Source organism: Cydia pomonella, chromosome 6 (genome assembly GCF_033807575.1).
Source record: "Cydia pomonella isolate Wapato2018A chromosome 6, ilCydPomo1, whole genome shotgun sequence".
NCBI classification, from domain to species: Eukaryota; Metazoa; Arthropoda; class Insecta; order Lepidoptera; family Tortricidae; genus Cydia; species Cydia pomonella.
Genome location: NC_084708.1, coordinates 10,975,815 through 11,001,137, shown reverse-complemented (window position 1 = coordinate 11,001,137; position 25,323 = coordinate 10,975,815). Strand labels below are relative to the sequence as shown.

At 36.8% G+C, this 25,323-nt stretch overlaps 1 protein-coding gene across 2 annotated transcripts in view; it reads right to left on the bottom strand.

Moving 5' to 3' along the window:
• Nucleotides 1-24,679, bottom strand: part of LOC133518932 (lachesin) — a 118,369-nt gene extending 93,690 nt beyond the window's left edge. The window contains exon 1 of one of the 2 annotated variants that reach the window (XM_061852727.1): nucleotides 23,416-24,679. The gene's annotated coding sequence lies outside the window, so the exon portion shown is untranslated. The remainder of the gene's footprint in view (nucleotides 1-23,415) is intronic. The other variant, XM_061852726.1, reaches the window with a different exon arrangement.
• Between the last annotated feature and the right edge of the window lie 644 nt (nucleotides 24,680-25,323).

Below are 25,323 nucleotides of genomic sequence, written 5' to 3'. Positions count from 1 at the left end.
TGCAGATTTATTTGCGTGCCTTGGGGTTTCATCTTAGCTTGCCTCTTTGTTATTAAAACTAGGTCGTATATATGAGGACATATTTAACCCGTTTTTCTCCCTATGAGGAACTCACAATTTTAGAAAATCATAACAGGATTAACTTAAACAAACACATACAGAGTTTTTATAAAAGTAATAGTAACAGACTTCCATAAGTAGTATGAATTAATAGTACATTACGATACAAGTGTGAAAAATAGGAAATTCGAAACAAGTAGCGATAAATTAAAATACGACCGAAGGGAGTGTTTTAAATCGACACGAGTCGCAGGGCTATCAAAATCGCTGCCAACTTATCTTGGTTTGACTCTATGGTAGTATTTTGATGACGTAATCTTTCTGCGTACCAATATAATATTATAATGATTATCTTGTAAGATTTCCTTTAAGTTTTGCCAAATGATTTTGCTAGTGGTTGACAATGAAAACGTTAACAACTGGTTGGCAAGCAGTGGCATCGTCAGCGTTCAATTTCGACATGACTGACATGAGAATATGAAGTAAGTAGGGTAAAGGCACCAGTAGTCAGCCTTATAACGCATTTTTAAAGTTTGTACTCTCGACGTTTCTACAGGATTAGTCGGATAAATAAACGCATAACATGGTTAGATCAATTGTTTATTATAGTTTTAAAACAAAGTATGTCAAAAAATAACAATCCTCTTTATAATATCTATAATTAAGATTAAACAAAAAATGGCACTTTTCTCCAGTAGTCAGCCTCTAAAATCCAGTAAGCAGCCTTTGTGTACCCAGTACTCAGCCTTTATAAACTATTAATAACAATGAAATAAAAAACACTATTATTTGTATTAAAGTTAACGATATTATAATATTTATCATTCCTAGGTAGGAAGCTAGAGTATAGGTAGGTATCTATACTCTTATAAGTACAATTCTCATGCCACGAAATTTGTAGGCCATAGGTGCTTAAAATTATTCTTGCAAACGAATAAACACTGTATTTATCTTCTTATTTTTTATTAATGAATATGTTTATTTAATAGAATTCATTATGTTTTAAAATCGTTTTAAATGCTGGTGAAACCCGTGCAGGGGCCCGTTAGATATTGGAATATTTCTCAACAAAAGTATGTATACACTTTTGAACCTTATTTAAATGAGTTAAAGTTCATAATATTTGGCAGCGACGTACCAAGGAAGATAATGGCTGAGTACTGGATCCGTGAAACCCAGTGGTCAGCCGCATTAAAACGTTATTTCAAATGCGGCTGACTACTGGGTTTTACTTTAAATTGACTGAGACATGCCTAACTAAATTTGAAAATGTAAATGTAACGGTCCTAACGGTCGTATTGGATCGAAAATAAAAGAAATAACTAATAACCCAAAGGTCAGCCGCGGGAGGCTGGGCACTGGATTTTTTGTAAAAAAGTGGTATCCAGTGGTCAACCTCCTCAATTTATAAGTTAAATATTGATATTTCTATTTAAATATAACGCAATTTAATAGATAAACTAACCAATAAACCCACCATTAACAAAAAACAGTAACTTTTTATATTAAAACATGTTTTTTCTCACGCGTTAAAAGAACACCACGTGCAGTAAAAAATATGGCGGACATGACATTCTAGCTCTCGTCAACAAACATCACCTTTATGAACGAGTATATTTCTTCTCCCCGATACCTCACCGCACCTGCCGCGTTACGTATTAACGAATAAGGAATCAGAGCTCCTATTTGACTAATCGCGATTTGTTTAATCGAATATACCAGATATTTATGACCAATAAACGACTTAAAAGGCTGACTACTGGTCCCTGGCTGGCCACTGGTGCTGTTACCCTACTTCGTAAACACTTTTGTGTTTATATTAAGGTGTCGTAGGTTCGGAGGCGGTGTTTGTGAGATATCATACCGCTTTTTAAGGTTCCGTACCAAAAAGGTACAAAAGGAGCCCTTATGGTGCGACTCTGTCCGTCCGTCCGTCCGTCTGTTACACTGCTAAATATCTCGAGAAGGACCCAACTAGCAAAAGAGTCTCAGGTTGCGCACTTTATAAAACTGATGAGCTTATAGAGCTCTTATTATTGTTTTGGAACATATCATCACTCTTATATTAGTCTTAGACAAGCTAGTACCGGCTTTAGTAAGGTCAGTCTTATTACCTAGTCTTATATATGTATATAAGAGCATTTTATAATACTATTATAAACCTCTTGCTCTTACAAGAACATTTACGAAGTCTCATTGAACTTGAGAGTGCCTGGTCTTATATCCCCTTTCTCTAAGTACATTTGATTTTATATTAGACTTTATAAATGCTATTGTAAGAATGTAAGACTAATATCAACATAGTATAATACTATTATAAGCCTCTTGGTCCTACAATAACATTTACGAAGTCTTATTGAACTTGAGAGTGCCTGGTCTTATATCCCCTTTCTCTAAGTTCATTTGATTTTATATTAGACTTTATATATGCTATTGTAAGAATGTAAGACTAATATCAACATAGTATTATACTATTATAAGCCTCTTGGTCCTACAATAACATTTACGAAGTCTCATTGAACTTGACTAATGTCAACATAGCATAAGAACACTGTAAGTACGTACTTTTCTGATCTTAATTAAAGCTATAAACAAGCATAATAAGATCAACAGCAGCACTTTAGTAAGATATTAGAGTGATATAGGATAAAGATACTTATATCACAAAAGACAAGATCAATATAAGATCGTTTGATCTTAAATCGATTTTGGGAACACTTGTAAGTATGATATTTAATTATTTAATTAATTTTTTTTGTAATTTAAAGTAAGAGTGTAATTTCAAATAGGTATGGATTACGACAACTGGAAAAAACGTTCGAGAAGTGATGGTTATCGGCAGAAAATTCAGAGGTACAAAAAAATCATAAGTAAATCAAATACATACACAGCTCCTGCCAAGACAAGGTAGTGTTGGTGAAAATATTAGTGAGGGTTCTGTAGGTTCTGCTTGCATGAAAGATGTAGAGGTTGAGGACAATGTTTCAGTATGTGAAATTAATGATTTTAGTGAAAAAGAATCTTCGACCGATGACGAAACAGATTATGAGAAAGATTTTGCCTTAAAAAGTGAATTACAAAAATGGGCGTTAAAATTTAATATCCCTCATGCAGCAGTAAATGGATTGCTAATTATTTTAAACAGAAGACTAAATAATGTTCTACCAAAGGACGCAAGGACACTGCTTAACACAAACAAAGAGATTGTGCAAATTAATGAGTTGTCTCCTGGAATGTATTGGCATAATAGCTTAATAACAAGACTTGTATATTGTGTTTCTTCCCAAGGCCATGTTAATTGTTTTAACATGCGGAAGTCTTTCTTCATCAAGTAATGGTCTATATCCATAAATACAACCATTTTGCATCACCAATCTTGTCACTTAAATAAAAAAAACATTTAGTTTATTAGTATGTGTCAAGTGATCTAGTAAGGATAAACAAATGTATTTAGGGTTTTAGTAAGTAAACCAAGGAACCCTAATTAATTCAACATGGCCATATCATTTGTATTCTGAATGCAGAATTTAGTGTAAATAATCTTAAAATAGTCTAATAGTGCGCTTTAAAAATACACCTACAGCTATGGCTGACTATCAGTACAAATAAAGAAATAAAATAATTATAAACGGATACAAATACCATATTTGATCAGGCGCATGAAGTTTGAAGTGGAAAACAGGGTCTACTTTACAGTAAATAATATTTTCCCACGTGATTACATACCGTAAAACATAAACACACACGATGATAACGAGCACGTTATTATATTTAAACATAATTCATAAACAGTTAGATAAATACTTAGACTAACATATTTATGTCACGCTGCTGCATTTATTTTCACTCGTACACTTATACTTCACAAATAGAATGTTTCAACTCTCTGTGTGACCTTACAAAAAATCTAAATAAGCTTATTTAGGCTCATAAGATTCTAACGTTGGACCAATATAAGCCTATGTAGGCTTACAAGATACTTACGTAAAAGCGATATTAGCCTAAGGTAGCTTAAATAAGTTTTGGAAAGATTACTGTAAATGCAAGCAGCATTCAATTAGACTGATATTAGAACGATATCAAAATAAATACGCTTATAATTTGTGCCCAAATCCGGGCTTATACGATGATATAAGATCAATATAAGAGCGAAAAAATTGTAGTCTTGAGACTATTCTAAGCGTGTTTTTGCTAGTTGGGGAAGCTATAGAATATTAATGAACAACGTTAACCCAGACATATTGCAAGAGTAAATTTTTATTTTATTTATATTAATTATGGAAAATGCCCAATATAATGAGGAGGCAAAGCGTCAAAGTCTAGTTACTAGGTCAAGTGGAGTATCATTTGAAAGGGCTCAAATTGAACATTACAAAACTTTTTTTTTCAAAGTGAAAAAAAATTACTTATGAAGGAAAATGTGATAAAAATACCAGCCCCCCCCCCCCTTATCTCCGAAGTTTACGAATATTTTTTTTTTTAATATAATAATAACATTATCATTAAGATTACAGGAAAAATAAAATCAGACCTCTATCATGATAACTTTTTTATTATTATTCACAAAAAAAACATTTTATAATTCAATTTGCATTTTAATTCACACACCTTAAGACTAAGACCTTTAACACACCTTCTTTCAAATAAAACAAAAAATATTGAAATTGGTTCACATGATAAACAATTATCCCTGAAAATCCAACATACATACAGATCGCACAAATGAGTTAGCCAATTTGCCCATAGATGGCGCTGTACACAAAAATGCTAATAGTATACTTCTGGTCAAAAATCTTTCGTGATTATATCAGTTACATGAGAAAATTGAAAGTTTATACGGAAACCTCGGTGCGCGACGTAAACGAACTCGCACTTGACCGGTTTTTTTTAGATAACAATACGGTTGCCTGGATTTTTTCTAGGAACTTGAGTGATTTGAATCCTGATTATTTATTCTCGCTCGAAAGAAAAAAATCATGAACATTTTTCCTATAGCCTGCAATGAGTGCCTGCATAAATAATTCACTAGCGTTATTTTACAACTCCACTCCTCGTACATAAAAATAGGCTACAAAAAGCGAGGACACTAAGGAAATTTGACCGTTCACGTATTGCAGTGCTTTTATATTCGGAATATTCGTACGACATTTGTTAGGCTGTAATTAATGCGGGCACTGGCACTGGAGAGGGCCTAATGAATAGGGGTGTGTGATGCAAAAACTGGCTAGTCACACAACACGGCGAAAACCCAACCAAAACATAACCCTATTGGTATAGGCCAGGAAGCTCTAGATGGCGGAATGATAGCGCATATTGGCTATTGATTTCCAACGGACAGTGACTGACGCTGCGAATTTATTTTTAGTGAGAGAAGTTTAACGGACACCTCTTGTGACATCTAGTCTTGGTCTGATATTTCATATTTAGATATGACCTGTATACAGGAAGTATAGTATTTGTTACTTATGAACAATAATTATATAAAAAAACATAATGTCTCGAAAGTGGCTTTAGTATTTTTGGCTAAATATTAACAGGTATTTGAGTGAAGACTTATTCAGACTATACGTGTGACCAAGACATAATGGCTAACCAGCGTTTAAGTAATATATTATTTGCACTAATAAATGCATACTTTTATTAGAAATTAAATCATCTTTCCAATGACGTATAGAACTTTAATGTAATTCTTACAGATAAGAAGTTATGGTACTTGTTTTGGAGAAAACCGCGAGTGTGACACACCTTCTCACAGACTTAGTGGACGCAGTCACAGTAACTCTTAATTTTATTTTCTAGCAATTATGGCAAAAATCAAAGTGTTCATTTTACTATGCCGTGCTGTAATTTAGAAACGACACGCATTTGACACCTAAAAATCGCAATTTGAACACCCATGTAAAAGTTCGACGAAAAAAGCGCTGGTGGCCTAGCGGTAAGAGCGTGCGACTTGCAATCCGGAGGTCGCGGGTTCAAACCCTGGCTCGTACCAATGAGTTTTTCGGAACTTACGTACGAAATATCATTTGATATTTACCAGTCGCTTTTCGGTGAAGGAAAACATCGTGAGGAAACAGGACTAATCCCAACAAGGCCTAGTTTACCCCTCTGGGTTGGAAGGTCAGATGGCAGTCGCTTTCGTAAAAACTAGTGCCTACGCCAAATCTTGGGATTAGTTGTCAAGCGGACCCCAGGCTCCCATGAGCCGTGGCAAAATGCTGGGACAACGCGAGGAAGAAGAAGAGTAAAAGTTCGACTTGGCAAAATGTCTACTTTCATAAACTTAAATTGTCATACTATGTACGTAAAAATATTTTTTAAATATCATATAATTTGTGTACTTTATAGCCGCTATGCAGGTACTACTGTCGCGTAGATAGCCAATCTTCTTCTTCTTCTCCCGAGCCTATTTTCCATGTCTCTTGGGGTCGGCCCTCCTAGTCCTAAGGCGCCATTCTGGGCGTTTTTGTGCAATTTCGGGTTTTAAATCCGTCGTCTTCATGTCCTTGGAAATGGTTCCCATCCAGGTCGTCGGACGGCGACCTGGACCTCTTTTTGGTTCTTCGATTTCCATGACGACCCTTGTCATGTGCTCTTTATTTCGCCTCATGACATGACCGTACCATCGTAGGCGATTTTCCTGGAGTTTGTCAGTGATACACGCTACTTTAAAAGTTCCCCTTATGTGCTCGTTCCTGACTCTATCTTTGAGCGTTACACCGCCAGACCACCTTAGCATCTTCATTTCTGTGACATGGAGTTTTTGTTCGTCAGATTTTCGCGTGGCCCAGCATTCGGATCCATACATTAAAGCTGGTCTTACTGCTCTCTTATATATGTTTCCTTTGACTTCTATAGGCATCTTTACGTCACACAGAACTCCTGTTAAAGATCTCCACTTTAACCAAGCAGACGCTTTGCGGTTTTCGATATCTTTGTCAATGGAGGCTGTAGATGTTAGGACAGATCCTAGATATTTAAAGTGATCAACTTGCTTTAATGGAGTGTGGTCAAGGTATGGTTGCTGCATCGCATTGGTAGGTGATACTTTTCCGGAAAAGTTGCAGTACATATATTCAGTTTTGCTTCGACTTACTCGTAACCCTCTGCGCTCCAGTGCTGTGCACCATACCGTTAAGTCGGTTTGGATTTCTGGCAATGTTTCTGCTATGAGAACTATGTCATCAGCATATAAAAGAGACCAGGGAGCAGGTTTTTGAAGGTCTTCAGTGACATAGTTCATGACTATCTTAAAGAGCAGCGGGCTAAGAGTAGAGCCCTGATGGACCCCGACATTCAACTCAAATTCTGGGCCAATACCAGCCGGACAGAGAGTTCTGGTCTTGATACTGTAGTACATGTCCTTAAGAATTTTGATGTAGTGTTCAGGAACTAGTTGTACTCGTAACGCTTGCCATATTAGCTCTCTTGGGACACGATCGAACGCCTTTTCGAGATCTATAAAGACTAGATGGAGGTCCTTTTTCAGCCCCTTGTATTTCTCAAGAAGGATTCGAACAGTATGGATAGCGTCTATCGTGCCTACTCCACTAGTGAAGCCGCATTGATTTGATGTAACTGTAGTTAGTTTTAATAATCGTTTAGCAATTACGCTCTCCCAGATCTTTAACACGTGTGAGGTTAGCTTGATGGCACGATAATTTCCACATTCAGCTACATCCCCCTTACCTTTATAGAATGGAACTAGATTACTTTGTCTCCAGCCATCAGGCATTTTCCCGTGAGTAAGCACAAGATTGAAAAGATTAGTTAACCATGACAAACCTGCGTTACCAGTCATTTTTAGGAGGTCTGATGGTATTTCGTCAGGGCCCGTTGCTTTGCCATTTTTCATTTTAGTGAGCGCAACTTTCACTTCTTCTTGTGTTATCGATTCTATTGCGCCATGTACAGAAGGCACGCTTGGCATAGGTTCTTGTGGGAACTCTTCGTTTAATAAGTTGTTGTAGTATTCGTGCCATCGGTCGTTTATATCTTTATCGGAAGTCAGCAGTGATCCTGTGGAGTCTCTTATGTATTTGTTATGTTTGATATCTTTAGTTTGTTTGTTCCTAAATTTTGCAATTTTAAATATTTCTTTATCTGAGCCTGCTTTTTCCAATTTGCTGTACTCGTTCTCTTTGGCTGCAGCTCGTGAGCATGCCACCATCCTTTTGGCAAGTTTCTTAGCTTCAATGTATCTTTGGTGGTCACACTCGTATTTTGAAGCTTGCCAGATCTTAAAACACAACTTTTTCTTCCGTAAGAATGACTTTACATCCTCGTTCCACCAGTTAGGATCTTTATTTGGTTTCAGTTTACCCATGCTAATACCAAGTACCTCTTTGGCTGCGTTTGCTGTGTGACTCTGGAAGTCGTTCCATGCAGTGTTGACATCTTTTCCTACTGTGGCATGAGTATCTAAGAAGTCTGCTATGTTTGATGCCAGGGTTCTTCCTTGAGGTTTCTGAAGATTATACCACTTTATTCTTGGTGTAGCTTTCTTTCTATAGGTGGTGTTCCATGACGGCATATTCAGACACGCTACTAACATTCGGTGTTGTGTGGTGAGGGGCTCACCTGGTATAATCTTACAATCCTTGAAGTACTTTCGAATGGTATTATTGCATAGGATGTAGTCGATTTGGGAAGCATTTGCGCCACTCTTGTAGGTGATTAGATGTTCATCTTTTTTCTTTAAGTATGTGTTCATTATTGGCATGTCGAAAATAGTTGCCATCTCCAGAATATCCTGCCCTTGTGCATTCTGAGTGCCATATCCGTAGTTTCCATGGATTTTGCATCCTGATGGGGCCTGGTTGCCTACATGACCGTTTAAATCACCCGCCATAATCGTGTTTTCAGTGGCAGGTATACTCTGAAGGACGTCCTGCAGCTCTTGCCAAAAACAACTCTTCTCGTCGCTTGTGCAGCCTGTCTGGGGAGCATATGTTGAGATAATATTTAGACATGGTTGTTAGTCCAGCGCTAGTTTTACTAACATTACTTTGTCACTGTATCGCTCCACGGATACGATGCGTTGTTTTAGTTGGTTGTCTAAGACAATGCCTACGCCATTTCGAGTGTTTGTTGTGCCGTGATAGAGGAGCTGGTAGCCCCGCCCGACGTCCCTGGATTTGGACCCTTTCCACTTAAGCTCTTGTACGCAGCATATGTTTATATTGCGTCTGTATAATACCTCTCCTAATTCTGCTAATCGCGTAGATAGCCAATGCCTACTAAAACGTATTGATAACCAACATTTTAATACAGTCCTAATAACGAACCTCTTCCACTCCCGGCCCTCCCATTACGATTTGATAAAATCTTAAAAATTTGTACGCAACTGCTCAAATAAATGAGCGAATAAGTGTTCCGCTATATAATTTATACCTTCCCACTCCGCTAGTGGGACGTAATGGATGCGTCCGCAGATATCAGTGGTTGCCGTCTTTAAATTACTCACTGTTCAGGAAATATAGCCTCACTCGCGACTCGAAATCCACTTAACGGTATTCTTCGCACTATTAAGATAAGAGTCGAATTAAAAGTAAGTTTATCACCTCGCCGAGGTGTAATTGATTTTTATTACGTCCGGCCAGTAAGGTGGGAGCGCTAAACATTATTGTGTAAGGAGATAAGGGTTGAGCTACGACGGTAACTCTGATGAAAGTTTCCGGTGGCAGTCCGCATTCCACTAGAAACTGTACTAATACAAAAAAATGTAACTTTAACTTCAACAAAGACGGTAGTTTTAGAAACTTAATTTTATAATAAAGGATGACCACTGGAGTTTTATGTTATGGTAGTCTATAATCTACGGTAACCGCATACTTTCAAGCGAGGTGTAGGTATGCTTGTTTGTGACGTTGACGACGTGACATAAAAAAATTAAATCAGTCAATTGAGATTTATAATAAAAAAATTAAATGCAATGTTTAAATATTCAGCAGGTGTACAGTTCTGACGAACACACAAGTTTTCTCTCTTGTGGACAATAGTTAATAGCTTGTGGGTATGTAGGTAATGATTTTATTATACTTATCCAATAAAAGGAGTTCCTTTTCACGTGGATAAGGGTTAAATAAGAAAATTAACCTTCATAGCCCTTAACTTTTAGGTATGTCTGCAGGAAAGGCGTGACCACAGTTTGTTTGACCGAAATAGGCCACAAGGGCACTTTTAGGGTCGGTTGCACCAAACCGTCTTTCACTGTGAAAGTGTTCTCAAAAGTATGGGAAGTTTCGTGGAAGTTTCATACTCGTAGTTCACTGCTGAGTGACGTTCGCTAGTCCGTCAACTGCGGCTGGTGCAATCGGCCCTTACACGTCAATTACGTGTCAGCCCCTATTTCGTATGAATTGAGTCACAATCAAATATTGTGTGAAAACCATATACCTAAATCAGTACAGAGATTTCATAATTATCCATTACGTACGTACATACCACTCTTCTCTATTTACTTAAAGAAATTCATTAAAATTAGCTAACAAACTGGATCAAAGGCGGTACGCGTGAATTTTTCGACACACCCAAACATATCAATTAAAATGGAATTTGATTTGTTTCGCACTGCTCCTCACACTGCGCGAATGCTGCTAGTAGAATTCCGGTTTGATAATTTTTGATTGTGGTTAAATTTTTCCTTGAACTAGAACAGTTCCAATTCACAATTCCAGTAAAATTTTATGATAAATACGATTTTTCGGATTTGTATGAGAAGTTAATAAGGGGTCATCTGTTAATTGCATCACACGATTAGGGGGAGGGATGGGGTCAAGAAAATGTGATATGTTGTGATAAGGGAGAAGGGGAGTCACAAACTTTGTGACTTCACTTTAACTTCATCAGTAACCGAAAAAATAAACTTTTTTTTCGCTGCACTGTTAAATAGCAAGTTTTTAGAGCGATAATCGTTTATATTCGTATAAATTTTCTTTCCTAATCAATTTTGGGTTATAAAATTTGTAATATTTCTTTTACCAAGAATATTTTTAATAAAATAATAATACCCTAATTCGATTTGCCGATTTCGATGAAAAAAAAAAATGCTAAAATTGTGACGTGAACACCGGGGAGGTAGGGGTTTGCCAAATGTGACCAAGGGGCCGATTTTTGAATTTCGAGTTTTCGATTTCGTGTAATTCCTACAATTTATCTCCACTACTAGGCATTTAAATTCTACTAATATAATTGAAAACGAGAGGTCAATACCACTAGATCCCCAATTTCTATTTCTCGTATTTCTAAAATATCAATTCGCCGTTTTCCACAGATTTTTGAGTGACGAATTCGAGCGCTCGAAATTCAAGAATTAGCCCTCGGGTGTGACAAGGATAGAGGTCAAAAAACCTAGAAATTAGTGTGACTTAATTAATGGATGACCCCTAAAACTTTATACAAATCCATATAATAATTTGTTATAACATATTTTTAAATAAAATTTACTAAAATATGTTTAAAATAATATTTCCCGATTTAGATCGAGCGTATCTCTAATGCTCGGTAGGTTTCAGTCATCAGTCAGCCTATTAATTTGTAAAAGTTTTCCTTTAAGGAACATGAGTTTAACGGAGGCACTAAGTGAAAAAGTTTTACTTTGGTAGTAACTTTACTTAATTATCTTGTTACCGAACAAGCCATTTTCTATTTATAAATTTTGACATTATTAAGATTAGGTTATTATGTATATATTTGCATCGTGAAATTTGAAACGTGGTCGAACGAGCAGATAATTTATTTTAAGGAGTTTCCTGGGCTGGGTTTCTTTGTTACTACTTGAAAGAGCTGTTATTATTTAATTGATGAGTTTTTGATATTACGTCGATTATAGGTTATAGATACATTGACTGATTTTTGATAAATTGAAGATTATATATTTTTTAATATTTATAAATCTTAAATGATATTGACAATTTATGACTTTATCATCAATTATTATTAGTTGTATTTTTATTATTTCAATGGATTATTAGATAGTAATTTAAAAATATTTGAACGCCATGTATTATGGTAAATTAAGGATTGGAATTAATTAAGTCGACGAATTAGGACACCACGGGTTATCCTGTCAAAAAAGTGCTGGCCGCTTTTCCAGGCACGCCGCACTGAATGACATAATCCGCCGGTCTCTTGCATCCGTCAACGTGCCAGCTCTACTGGAGCCAACTGGCGTAGCCAGAGACGACGGCAAGAGACCGGACGGTATGTCCCTGATTCCCTGGAGTTTGGGAAGGGTGCTGGTGTGGGACGCAACTTGTGTAGACACACTAGCCCCTTCCCACCTCACCGGAACCAGTAACAGTGCGGGTGCCGAGGCTAAAGGGGCCGAAAAGCTTAAATTACAAAAGTACAGGGGTCTCGGCCCCGAATACATTTTTATGCCATTTGGGGTCGAGACGCTTGGCCCGTGGGGTCCTAATGCTCTACAACTTTTTAAAGAATTATCTAAAAGGCTGGTCGACTTCACAGGTGACCGAAGAGCTGGCAGCTTTCTCGCACAACGTATTAGCATCGTTATACAGCGGGGAAATGCTGCCAGCATCCTCGGCACCATGCCAAAGGGGCCAAATTTTTTAGACATATTTTAATTTTATTTAGTATTAGTTTTTAGTTTTAATTTAGTTTTATTTAATAGATAAGTTAGTTTATTTTTATTGTGCTCGACATTTAATTACTTTTTAATAAAAAAGGTTATTATACAATATTATTTAACATCAATTTAAACCCTTTTTTACACAAATAAACTATTAATTAATTCCTTCATACTATACCAGGTACGAGTATAATAATGAGTGACGTGTTTCGTGGCAGATTTCCGGTTTCAAATTCAAATAATTTTCGAACGCGTAGTGCGAGGGAAACGCGTGGGCTTTTTAGTTTCGTGAGTATTGCGGACTGATTACTGACAATGGATCGATGGCCAGCAGTGCAGCGGGTATATATGCTATTGAAGCGTATCTAACCAACGGTTTTTCACTAATTACCGCAAGAGCTCGATTCTGACTTCATTTCTTGTTCTGAAACTGCTACCTGATCTGTCAGCTGTCAATAGTAACATTTCTGGTACATAACATAAAATTACAATAATAAACAATTTCAGAACAAAAAATTAAAATCATAGTCGGGCTCGAAGGCATAAATTTTGCATAAATTTTAATTATACGCCGTAATCGTTATGCACCGTTAACTAAACTGATTGAAAGCTGGGTAGGAAATGTGATTTTGAAACAATTAAATCCTCATTCATCTTCTTTTTATAAAAATTAATAGTTTTTGAGTTTAGTGTAGTCAGATTTTTTAGCAACAATGATCATCACACAATACCTACTTATTATTTTGACAAGGGTTCAAAGTTGTTGTTTAACCCCTCGTGCTAATATTGTTACCCGAGCAAACGAACAGTCCACAATTAAACTACGAGCGTAGTGAGATTCGAAAAGTCGAATGATGAGCGTTGCGAGTGTTAAACGTAGTTTGACATCGAGTGAAACACAAACTTAACCAACTTAACCACACCAACTCGAGAAAAATACTAACTATATGTATGAAACCTTACAAATCTTATCTAAATGAACGCTATTAAATACATATTTATCATTCAAAATCGTCACTTAAAACCTAATTCTACCAGCCAACAAAAGGAAACTACTCACAATTTCCAATAGTTTTTGTACAATAAAGAGGGCCTATACGAAAAATAAGAAGCAGATGCCTTTAATTTTTAGATAAATCATTTATTTAGATAGATAAAGTTTTTTTTTTTTTTTTTTTTTTTTTTTATTTTATTTTTTTTTTTTTTTTTACTGCGAATGATGTCGATTATAATCCTTGCATACGGAGAATCTAGGTGCAATGGGAATGCAGCGCTTCGTCTCTACGTGGAATGTTTCCCGCACGAAGGCAACCAAATACTGCCCGCCTGATCGTCAACACCATAAAGTCTGGACGTAAGGCAGGACAGGAGGAATAACAAGTACTGGACCACTTTGAAAAGCAATCAACTTCGAGTACAAGATTTGGCAAAGGAGTCACAGGACGCATCTTTGTCATAAGCCACATGACATTTCTGTTTGCATCGTTTTTATCATAAACAAAGAGAATTTGTAATAGAGGTGCATAGTCAAAGAATATTTTGTAGCCACAGTAAATTTACTGCCACTGCTACACATGATTAAAACTTTTAGAACGCCATTTGACTTTGATCCTTATTGTTTAACTGATATGTGTTAAATTTTTTAAATATCCAAAAGTGGCACCATCATACCGGGTACGAGTATAAGGTTGTGGCGCCATCGCTCGAAGCGATGCCGCCATACCTTTGGTCTTTGATCTATGACTACAAAGTTTTCTTTGACAATCCACCTCTATTTAAAATTCTCTTTGTCACAACAAAACTAATACTAGGGAAGTTATAGGGACTTAGGTCCGTACACAAAACGGTCTCAGATGCACATCAGCTCTTCACAAGTTTCTAGTGTCCAAGCTGATACGCAGATGAACTAAAATTCGTGTCTACAAAACTGTAATTAGACCAATTTTGAAGTATGGTTGCGAAGCCTGGACATTGTACTTGAACGATGAGAATAAGCTGTTAGTGTCGGAAAGGAAGATTTTGCGAAAGATTCTGGGGCCGACAAAAGTAGAAGACGCGGGAGGTGGAGAGTCAGGAGGAACATAGAGATAGAAGACCAGGCGTCCGAACCAAACATTATTGGAGAGACCAAAATGGCCAGGCTTCATTAGCCCGGACACAGAGAGAATGGGTGAGAATCGTGCCGTGAAGAGAGAGTAGTTGGAACAACCAAATGGGAGGCCCATTGGACGTCCTAGGTACTGCTGGAACGACGTAGCAGCTCAAGACATGCTCAAACTCGGCCATGGCGACTGGCGAGAGCTATAGACATAGAGCAAGACCAAGAGGCATTGAGTGATCTGGTGTGACACGACGTTCGATAAGTAAGTGGTTAATTGTCTACAGTAAGAGATAGTAATATGATGTTTTCTTTATATTATTAGTCTGTAATAACGTAATAAGACCTTTTTTTTTAAATAAATAAAAACAAAACATTTATCTATTCAGGACTTAATTAAATTTACAGTACATTTTTTTTTTTGTTTACAGTTATTTTCGTCTGTAACTTGTTCTTGGAGACGCTGTAGTTAGTTTTGTGTTTTGTAGGGTCGGTCGGCAACGCGCAACCGTGTGGTTGTTTGATATATATATATATATATATATATTTATACTACGTCGGTGGCAAACAAGCATACGGCCCGCCGAGGAGTTATATGCGCGTTGCCGACCCTAATCCCCCCCCCCCCCCCCTCGTTGAGCTCTGGCAACCTTACTCACCGGCAGGAACACAACACTATGAGTAGGGTCTAGTGTTATTTGGCTGCTTTTTTCTGTAAGGTGGAGGTACTTCCCCAGTTGGGCTCTGCTCTAGATCTGGAATGACATCCACTGGCTGTGCCCTACCACACTAAGCGAGATGACATTCACAATGCCCATACCTCTCTTTTGGGCGTAGTTTAAGGACGTACCCGGGTCCAAGTGAAGTGGTTTAATAATTACTACCGAGAAATCATATTAACAAGTACACACTTAATCATATTTCAACTTAATACTTTAGATATTATAATAGAAAAAATATTGATGTAGTTTTCATTGCATAACGTACATTCGATGTCAGTCTAAAAATGTTTGATATCTGTCTTTTTTTGACGCAATAATCGCATGAAAACACTTAACGATTACATCCTGTATAACATACACAAAGCAGTCCGCTAATTGTGACGAACTGGGTCCCATTTCGTGAACGGTATTAGACTAATATTATTAGTCCACAAACTGTCAAATCATATGGGTTTCCATGAGAACACACTAATAATACTTACTAGCCTAATATGGTTCGAGAAAAGGGCCCCTGGTAACTACTGAACCCTACACTGAGTATGGGACTACTGGAAATTGGCACATAAAAGTGGGGGGAGGAGAGGTAAAACAACCACTGGATTACTCGTTTCCACTTCCATTTTTTTCATAGTTATATATATATACGTTAGATACATACTTGTTTGTCATGCTTCATTTTCTCTACCTACTTCTAAAGTTTAGACTACATAAAATTGCTTATAAAATAAAGTTGCCGTACTATTAAAATTATTACTCATAGACATTTAATTTATGATACGGTAATATGGTAATGTAATTTACGAAAAAGTAACCTTATACCTATGTTTTTTGTCAATATAACGAACGTTTGTATGGAAAGAAAAACAAATTTCTTTTTTTTAACAAAGTGTGTAGTAAGTACATTTATTTAAACTATTTCCACTTTTAATTTGATTAAGTTCCGTTTTCAATTTAAATTGATTTACTATCACTCTATGGATACATTGCTTGTCCGAAATAAAGAAATATATTTGTTATTCATTATTACTTAAATTATGGCAGTTATCTTTTGAATAATTTATAGATCTTCATTACGTTACAAGGTCTTATCTCCGAATTCATTTTTAGGGTTCGGTGGTTACTCAAAGGGTGAAATGAAAGCCCATTGCTGTCACTCTGCTGTCCGTCTAGCTGTCCGTATGTCACGGGTCTTTGGCTTGTAAACGGAATTCGTTACTTACAGCCTAATTACGAAACGTGCTCACCAACATCAGTTCATTTGGTATCACTATGCCACACTATGGTGTTAAAGGTAAACAAAACTTTGCCTTTCATTTCTTCGTAACTATAAAGTTATAAACGGAATTGACATGGAATGTACTTACGTGAATATCAATCAACATGGAGCTGCAAACTTTCAGACATAAAACTCCGATATTACCTAGGGACACTTTTTTGTAAATTATAATTCTTACATAACTAGCAAAATAAGACACTGCCAGTGGATCTGGCGGTGGAAACTGTTTTATTTCTGGCTTGCCACTGGCTCTCTGTACCAGCACATTATTCAAAAACCCCCTGCGAATATCTTACCTATTACATAAGTACTATACACAATCTTCTACTCTATGCAATATTTTGTCTAAATACAATTTAATTTAGTAGCAAGTAGTGTATGTTGATGAGCTTGATTCGATTTTATAACAGCGTTCAAAGACTGTTTTCTTTCGGAGCTTTTAAAATCATCTGTTACATAGGAATTCGTACGGAAATGAATTGAATATTAAATTATGTTGGTCCGCGTTTTCTAAAACTGACGAGGCTTCTTGTTAAGCTTTCAAGAAGCTTTTAAGTTAATGAACAACTTAGAGAAAATTCTATTGACTTTTATATAGGGTGTTTTATACAAATTAATATTATTATGATAACTGCCGCACGTTCCAAAATTATGTACTTAATGGAGTTTTTATTTGATGAAAGTAGACTGGAATAACATCACTAACATGAATTATCATAGATTATAAAAAACATCGCTAGGCTTTAGTCATTGTGTCTATACAGGGGTACATACTCTGAGGGGTTAATATGTAGATTGTACTGAACAAGTCTTAGGTACTATGAATCCAATCCCAAAATCTGAGACAGAAAACATTGACTTATGATTTCCGAAATGTATGAGACAACAGATTTAGTATTTGCGATTTAGGTGTTGGCTCCATAGTAAAGGTTTTTTAGTATGACCTACATATTCCCCCTCAGAGTATGATCAGAGATAACAAAACTACTCTGTAGGGGTGAGTGGGGTACACTGGATCACTTTTTGTAGGAGCTGTAGTTGCGCCATTTTAACTTTACATTGTATAGTTTTCTTATTTTTTATTATTATTGGCATATCTTGTCCATATCTCGGGACTACAGATGAGTAGGGGTGAGTAAATACTGAGTATTTACTCAATATTTACTCAAAGTACCCGATAAATACCCGTATTAATTGAGTAAAAATGATTTCTATTTCAAAAATAATATTTAAAAAGTGAGATTTAAGAACTAAATTGTTTTTTATTAAAGAGTGTTAACGTACATACAATGTATATTAACAATATTTACATAATAAAAACATATAGAACCCTTAATTTCTGAAAAAAGTAATCGTCAGTGAGAGACAATTTGTGAAAATAATAATAATTTGTGATAATTTTTGTGCAGTTAACAATTTTGTTTTTAATAAGAAGGTATTTACTTTAAAAATATGGGACTTAAGTTCTATCGATGTTCTAGATTACTGCATGTCGCGCAAAGTGCGTATTTACTCTGCACTTATGACCTTTTATTAAGGGTTTTTTAAATAACTGATCATGTTCAAAGTATTTTTTTAGTACTTTATTCTACGGCTAATCTCCCGATATATTTTTTTACTTTGGTTTGAAAGTTAAAGAGGGATATACATTCTTTCGGCCTTTAGAAACGTTTTTTTTTTTCAAAAGTATACAATTTTACTAAAAAAGTTTAAGAAACATTGAAGTTATTTTTAAAGACCCATTTAATGATGTTATAACACGTTGGTGGTTTCGGATTTTTTTCGGATGAAATCTGTTCGGTATTGGGGGACAATGAGCTTAAGACTACGGGAACAGCGAAGATCTGTGCCTGGACGTGGGGTAACAAATTTAAATTTCAACAAATAATCTGCGGCGTACGGGTCAAACCAGATTAAATAGAGAGTACATAGCATATGAAGGGACCTACGCTCACGAATAGGGAGCCAATTAAATTTTCTACGCAAGGAGGAGATATGGTCATACTTACGAAGCCCGAACACAAACCGAATGCAGCTATTACGGAGCTGGTCAAATGTATTAAAAGAATCTTGAGTGAGATTAGTGTAACAAACATCAGCATAATATGGTTTTAGGCCTTGGCTGTCTACAGAAAGTGCAATACTGTCGCTTAAGCATGTCATCAGATACTACACGGATCGCAAAACTCCTGTCTATGCTTGTTTTTTGGATTTATCCAAAGCTTTCAACATGGTGTCCTACGAGCTTTTATGGAAAAAGTTTGAGAGCATCAATGTGCCTCAGGAACTAATTAACATTTTCAAGCACTGGTACGGACACCAGGTCAACAGCGTCAGATGGGCAGGAAAGATGTCGGAAGAGTACAGGCTGGAGTGTGGTGTGAGACAGGGAGGTCTAACTTCTCCCTCACTCTTCAATCTGTACATTAATGCACTTATTATCAAGCTCAGCGGCCAGCATATCGGCTGTCATGTGGACGGAGTTTGCGTAAACACCCTAGCTGTGCAGACGATATGGTTTTGCTGAGTGCGTCAATATGTGGTCTTCGATCCTTACTTAAATACTGTGAGGAGTACGTTCTTGAGCACGGTTTAAGGTACAATGCCGTTAAAGTCAGTTTATGGTCTTTGAGGTTGGGCCTAAACGAGTACTGGACGTGCCTCCTATCTATCTGAATGGCGTACTTTTGGAAAGAGTACAACAATTTAAATATCTGGGCTATATCGTTACGACTGACCTCAAGGACAATGTAGACATCGAGCGTGAACGGAGGGCAAACATGATCGCCCGGAGGTTTGCAAGGTGTTCCTGGGACGTAAAAATAACGCTTTTTAGAGCGTACTGCACGTCTCTCTATACTTGCAGCCTGTGGGCGAACTACACGCAGAAAGCCTACAACGCCCTCTGTGTGCATTTTAACAATGCATTCAGGGCGGTGTTGGGGCTGCCTCGATACTACAGCGCGTCGGGCATGTTCGCGGAGGCACGCACGGCGTGTTTCTCCGCGAACATGCGCGCGCGGGGCCTCCATGGTACGAAGGGTGCGAGCTAGCCCCAATGCCGTCCTGGCCATGATTGCTGACAGAGTCGATTTTCCCTACATTCGACATTGCTGCGACATGCATGTTGTAAAATAATTTGTGTTGTGTTGTATAATTTAAAATAATTTATGTTAATATTAATATTTTTAATTTGTTTTTATGTCATTTTAATGTAATCTAATAGTATGTGATTATGAGTTCTATTGTTACTCGATTTTTTTTTTTTAATTTAATTATCAAGGACAGGCAGAACAAGAGCTTGGACGAGAAGAGAGTTTTTGTGCTGACAGGGAAAACATGTTTAAAAAGATAGAGTGCTGCTAATGTGTTAGTTGACTAACGTCAGACACCTGAGGTTCCCACATGAGCCCATTGTCGATTGTTAGCCCCAAGTTCTTCACTTGCGATGAAAGCGGAATAACTTCTGTTTCAAAGAGAACAGGTGCCAATTCAGCAGTATTTACCAAAGCGAGTAAACGGGTGCTACCAAGAAATGGGGCCTGGCATTTGGCTGGGTTAACTGTGATTCGAAAGCAATGTGACCAAGTGGAAATACGGTTATGGTCTAAGTTTATTTCAGCAATTGCCTGGTCCAGATCCTTTGCAGTCGCTTGGATATAATGCTGCAAGTCTTAAGCATACAGATGGTAAGAGCATTTAATTTTAGAAGTAATAAAGTCATTAAAAATCGAGAAAAGAAGAGGTGAGAGAATTTCGCCCTGTGGAACTCCAGAACTAAGAGTGCACCAGTTAGAAGACGGACGATCAGAACGAACTGACTGACGGTGGTTCTGAAGATACGAAGAAAACCAACCAGCCGCAGATGAAGATATATTCAAGTGCCTGAGAGTGGCCAGTAACAGATAATGGTTAAGAGCGTTAAAAGCATTCGAGAAGTCGATAAGGATAAACACTGCTGTTAACAATGAAGAGCCCATACCGAGCCTCACGTCATCGACCACTTTCAGCAAAGCGGTGGAAGTACTGTGGCCACGGAGAATACATTCTAAAATGGAAATAATCATAGTTCTACTTAACTCGTCATAGCCAACGGCATTCGATTTCACAGAAATTATTGTATTTCTAACCTCCTCACCTGCGGCTGGGGTAAGAGAAATTGCTTGCAGTAAAACAAGGCAGGGCACTAATTTCAGCAATACTAAGTTAAGAACTTTAGTAACAGCGTCCAGCGTCAGGAAGAAGGTTTTGTAAAATGGGAATTTAGATCATTTGCCGAAAAAACAAAAGAAATTAACTTAACAGGAGATTTAACTACACCAATCGCTTTGAGAAATATCCATGTTTCAGCTGGTGATGACATGGCGATGTTGTGGTGAATGAATTTTCGTTTAGCTGCTCTTATTTCAGGCAGCCTTAAAAAGGCACCATTTCCCCTCTTAAATCTCAATTCACATCTTAGGAACACAAAAAATTATTCTGCCAAAAGGAGACTTTTGTTTCAGAAAAGGCTGTATTTGGTCTTTATATGTCATGTGCAAACGCAACTATTTTTTATGTTTTAGCTACATAGTGCAGTCAGACCGAAAAGGCGATAGTGGGACCACTTGGATGCATTTTACCTGGAATGGTGGGAAAATACAGACGACAGGATCGAGTGGAGAAAACGAAGGGAGGGCTTTACCCAGCAAAGAAATAATAAGTTAGGCTAATATAAAAAAAAAGATTATGGAAAAAAATTGCAAATCACTACCTACATCTTCAACCAATTCAAAACAGCAGTGCGGCTATTAAGTGCGAAATGTAGATGAAGTTAGGCAGAAGTGTCACTAGAAATTGTTATCGATATTGATGCATAGCTGGTTACAGAATAGCATATTAGTCGAAAGATACATTTTGTTTTATTAACCATGAAAAAATATAGCTGCCCGAGTAGCCAACGTGCCAATCGTTTACGCTCTGTAGCGAACGAAAGGCGACTGACACTGTCGCACTAATATGGAAGAGTGACAGAAAGAGATGACTACGCTACGCTACGCTTCGAAGCGTTAACGTTTAGCACGTTGGCTAGGCACCCAGAATAGATTAAATGAATAGAAAAAATAAGACCGCCATTGATATAAATATATGTACTTATGGTAGCTACCGAGATAATCAAGACGTAACTTAGGTTAACAAAAAAGTTCCGAATAACGCTTAATAATAAAAAGCACATAATTAATAATGTTGAAATAATATTGGACGACGTGTCGGCATTGCGATACAACGAGGAAATGCCACCAGCATCCTTGGTACAGTGCCTCAAAACTCAAAGGCCTATTTTAGATTTAAGCTAGTTATAGTAACACCACTGTATATATTATGTATACTGTTATTGAAAATAAAATTCATTTTAATGCAAAAATATTTGTTTCCTTGATAGTACCTATCCCAAAGGTAAACTGTTTAGGTGCAATAAAGTGACATACATATATATACATAAACTATTATAATTAAAATCACAGGGTACAGAAATCTGACCTACGCAAACTAAGCCCGAGTATTACGTTTTGGTTAATTTAAGTACGCATACTAGATTTGCCCTTCGCAGCCCTCACGTATTTTCCTTTTGACCCTTTTAGGGATTGGACTCAAAAAAAACCGTCTTTACCGAGCGTTAACGTTATTAAGGGTAAGTAGCATTGAAGTATTCCAATTTCTTTTAGGTAGTTAGCACTCTTGGCTTTTCACTTCATTAAATTTTGTGGGTGATTTATAAAATTGGTGATTTTGAGGTTTCATTTTCAGTGATTTAGGGTAACTCATTCAGTTTTTAAGCCCGACGCAAACTGAGTAAAGGGATGTTATAAAGAGAACTTTATCTGGAATATCGTAAAAGTTCCATTGGTATTCATTCAGATCTAGTTAAAAATAAATTTTATGGAGTATTTCAAGTTAAGATATTTGAATTTATCAGTTATCGTATTCATATACATATATATATATATGACTGCCGGTCTAGCCTAGTGGGTAGTGACCCTGCCTATGAAGCCGATCCCGGGTTCCAATCCCGGTAAGGGCATTTATTTGTTCCTGAGTCATGGGTGTTTTCTATGTATATTAGTATGTATTTATTTATATACGTAAGTATATCGTAGCCTAGCACCCATAGTACAAGCTTTGCTTAGTTTGGGGCTAGGCCGATCTGTGTAAGATTGTTCCCAAATATTTATTTATTTATATTTTAAAAAACGCTGTCGTATTTGCTTCGTCGCAGGAATAATTATTTTAGGCACTACTCAACAAATGTTAAGTTCATATTTAATTTATACGCGAAATTTTAAGATCAGGTACTTGTCTATTACAGACTTAACACGGATGAAGATAATAAAAGTAAATAAATCTAAAGGTAGGTGTATACGTCTTTATTATTGTGTAAGAGGTAAATAACGCAAAACCTTCGCATAAAAAGATTTTCTTTTTATTTGTTTGCATAAAAAAAGTTTGTTTTTCCCAGTTCTATTGCAATATCATTTAAAGCCATGATGAGGTTGTTTTTATGACCTATGCTTCAATAAATCTGTATGATATTGATAAAGATAAGCCTTTCAATAGTAATATTCGGTCGATTTTCTTTCTCCTGTACTTGTTTAAAACCTTAAATTATCATAAAGAGGTAATATACCTTTTGTAGTGTTATTTTCTGAACATCACCATATGCTATTTACATCCTCTTCAAACACACAAGCTTGGCACTTTAAGACTGTTGTTTTAATTAACAAAATATTTATCTGTTTTCATTACTTTCCTTCATCTCACTTCCCGAGCTCGTCCGACGAAGTTATATTAAATTTCGCTCAAGTCAAACACTCGAAAGTTTGTGTATTCGCGTCGGAAGTGGAGAAGCGAGAACTACGCTCGTCGCGGTGGAGTGGCAAAGTTGCGAAGGCGCGCGACACAGACCGGCCGCACGGCTCACTTCACACTGACTTCACGCGCGCGACTCGCCTGCGACGACGCTGCGATTCATGCGCGGATCACTGGGTAGGAGGAGTCTTAAACCAAACCACGCCTACCAAGGAGCTACACATTTCTTTTTCAATATGTGTAATTCAATTTCGCTTATGTCTTCGCTGGGAAAGTTGATGCCCCGTTGTCTTTGAACGCGATGTTTTTATGTAAAGTGTAACGTAGTCCGCGATACGAGCCGGCCCGCGGTGCTACGTATTTTTTTTGTTCTATTTCTATGTATCTATATATGTCATTTTGCAAGCTGTTTGTTTAATTCATTTCTTGTTTCATTAATATAAAAAGTCAGTTCAAATTGTGAGACTTCCTAGACATCCCAAAAAACAGTCTAAGTTCTAAAGGATTGCTACTAAGGTCCAACCCCAAGCTACGTCGCCAGTGAGGGTCTCCGCGGTTGCGGCTACGTAGTAAGCATAGCACTTTGGACCGTAAAGGAATTTAGTAAATTATAACAGTAAATTAAACGCTAGTTTCATTTGCGTTACAAAGTGAATTATGAGTGTACGGTGTCTTAGTTCTGTCACCGCCAAAATTACTACGGTTCAAAATTAATACAGTGACATAAGCCAACGTTAATTCCTCTACACCCTTGACTCCTACACGCCGTATCAAATTTAACGGAATGTTCAAATTATTTTGAGTCATATTCCCAAGCGAATAAAGCTTTGTTCATTTTGAAGCTTGGAACAGGTTAAGTCATTATGAATACCTGTAATCATAATTAAGTGTACACCTATTTGTTTGTGTCGTATACATGTAACAAAATCCTAATGACGAGTGACGTTTATTAATTGTTTTATGCAGAACATCTTCAGAGTTAGGCATTCCAAATAAACAATTTACTTATTTCATCTGTTAGTTTGCAAAAACAATACTCAGTTAATGGACACAGACATCCAAATTTGACGAACAAAGCCATGAATTAATAATAACCTTTTACGCTATTGCATAAAAAACATTATCTATTCTAGTCATTTGGGATAAAGGTTCGCTTGTAGTATTTTTGCGGTTTAAAAAGTATTTCGTTTTATACTAATTACATTACTAAATTCAAATTGACGCTAACTTTAAGTATATTTTGATTTTTTTAAACTATAATTCTTTACATGAAGTGGTATAAAAATGGCCAAATAGTAGGTATTTTCTAAACACAATTTATAACATTGATCACTAAAGTAATGAATAACTCTTACCTGAAAATTAATCAAAACTTCTCGCAAATAATATCAATCATCAAATAATTGTATTTGATTACAAAATAATAAATCTATCGCCGACTCGTCCGAATCACCGCATTCTATTGCGTATAGTTTATTTTAAACACACCAACAACAAACGTTTCAGACCCTTTATAGCGTAAACACGATTTGGATCCTTTACACCGTTCGTGGTTAAAAAAAAACACAGAGAAAGTCCGCCGAAGTCTACCCCTTCCAGCTCTTCGTCTACTAATTCTCCCTTACACACTCTCTGTTAGTCTTCTTTCACTCATTCTTTTCACGTGTCCAAACTCACTTCCGCCAAACCTTTTGGAGAAATAGAGCCTTACTTTTGGAGGCGCGAG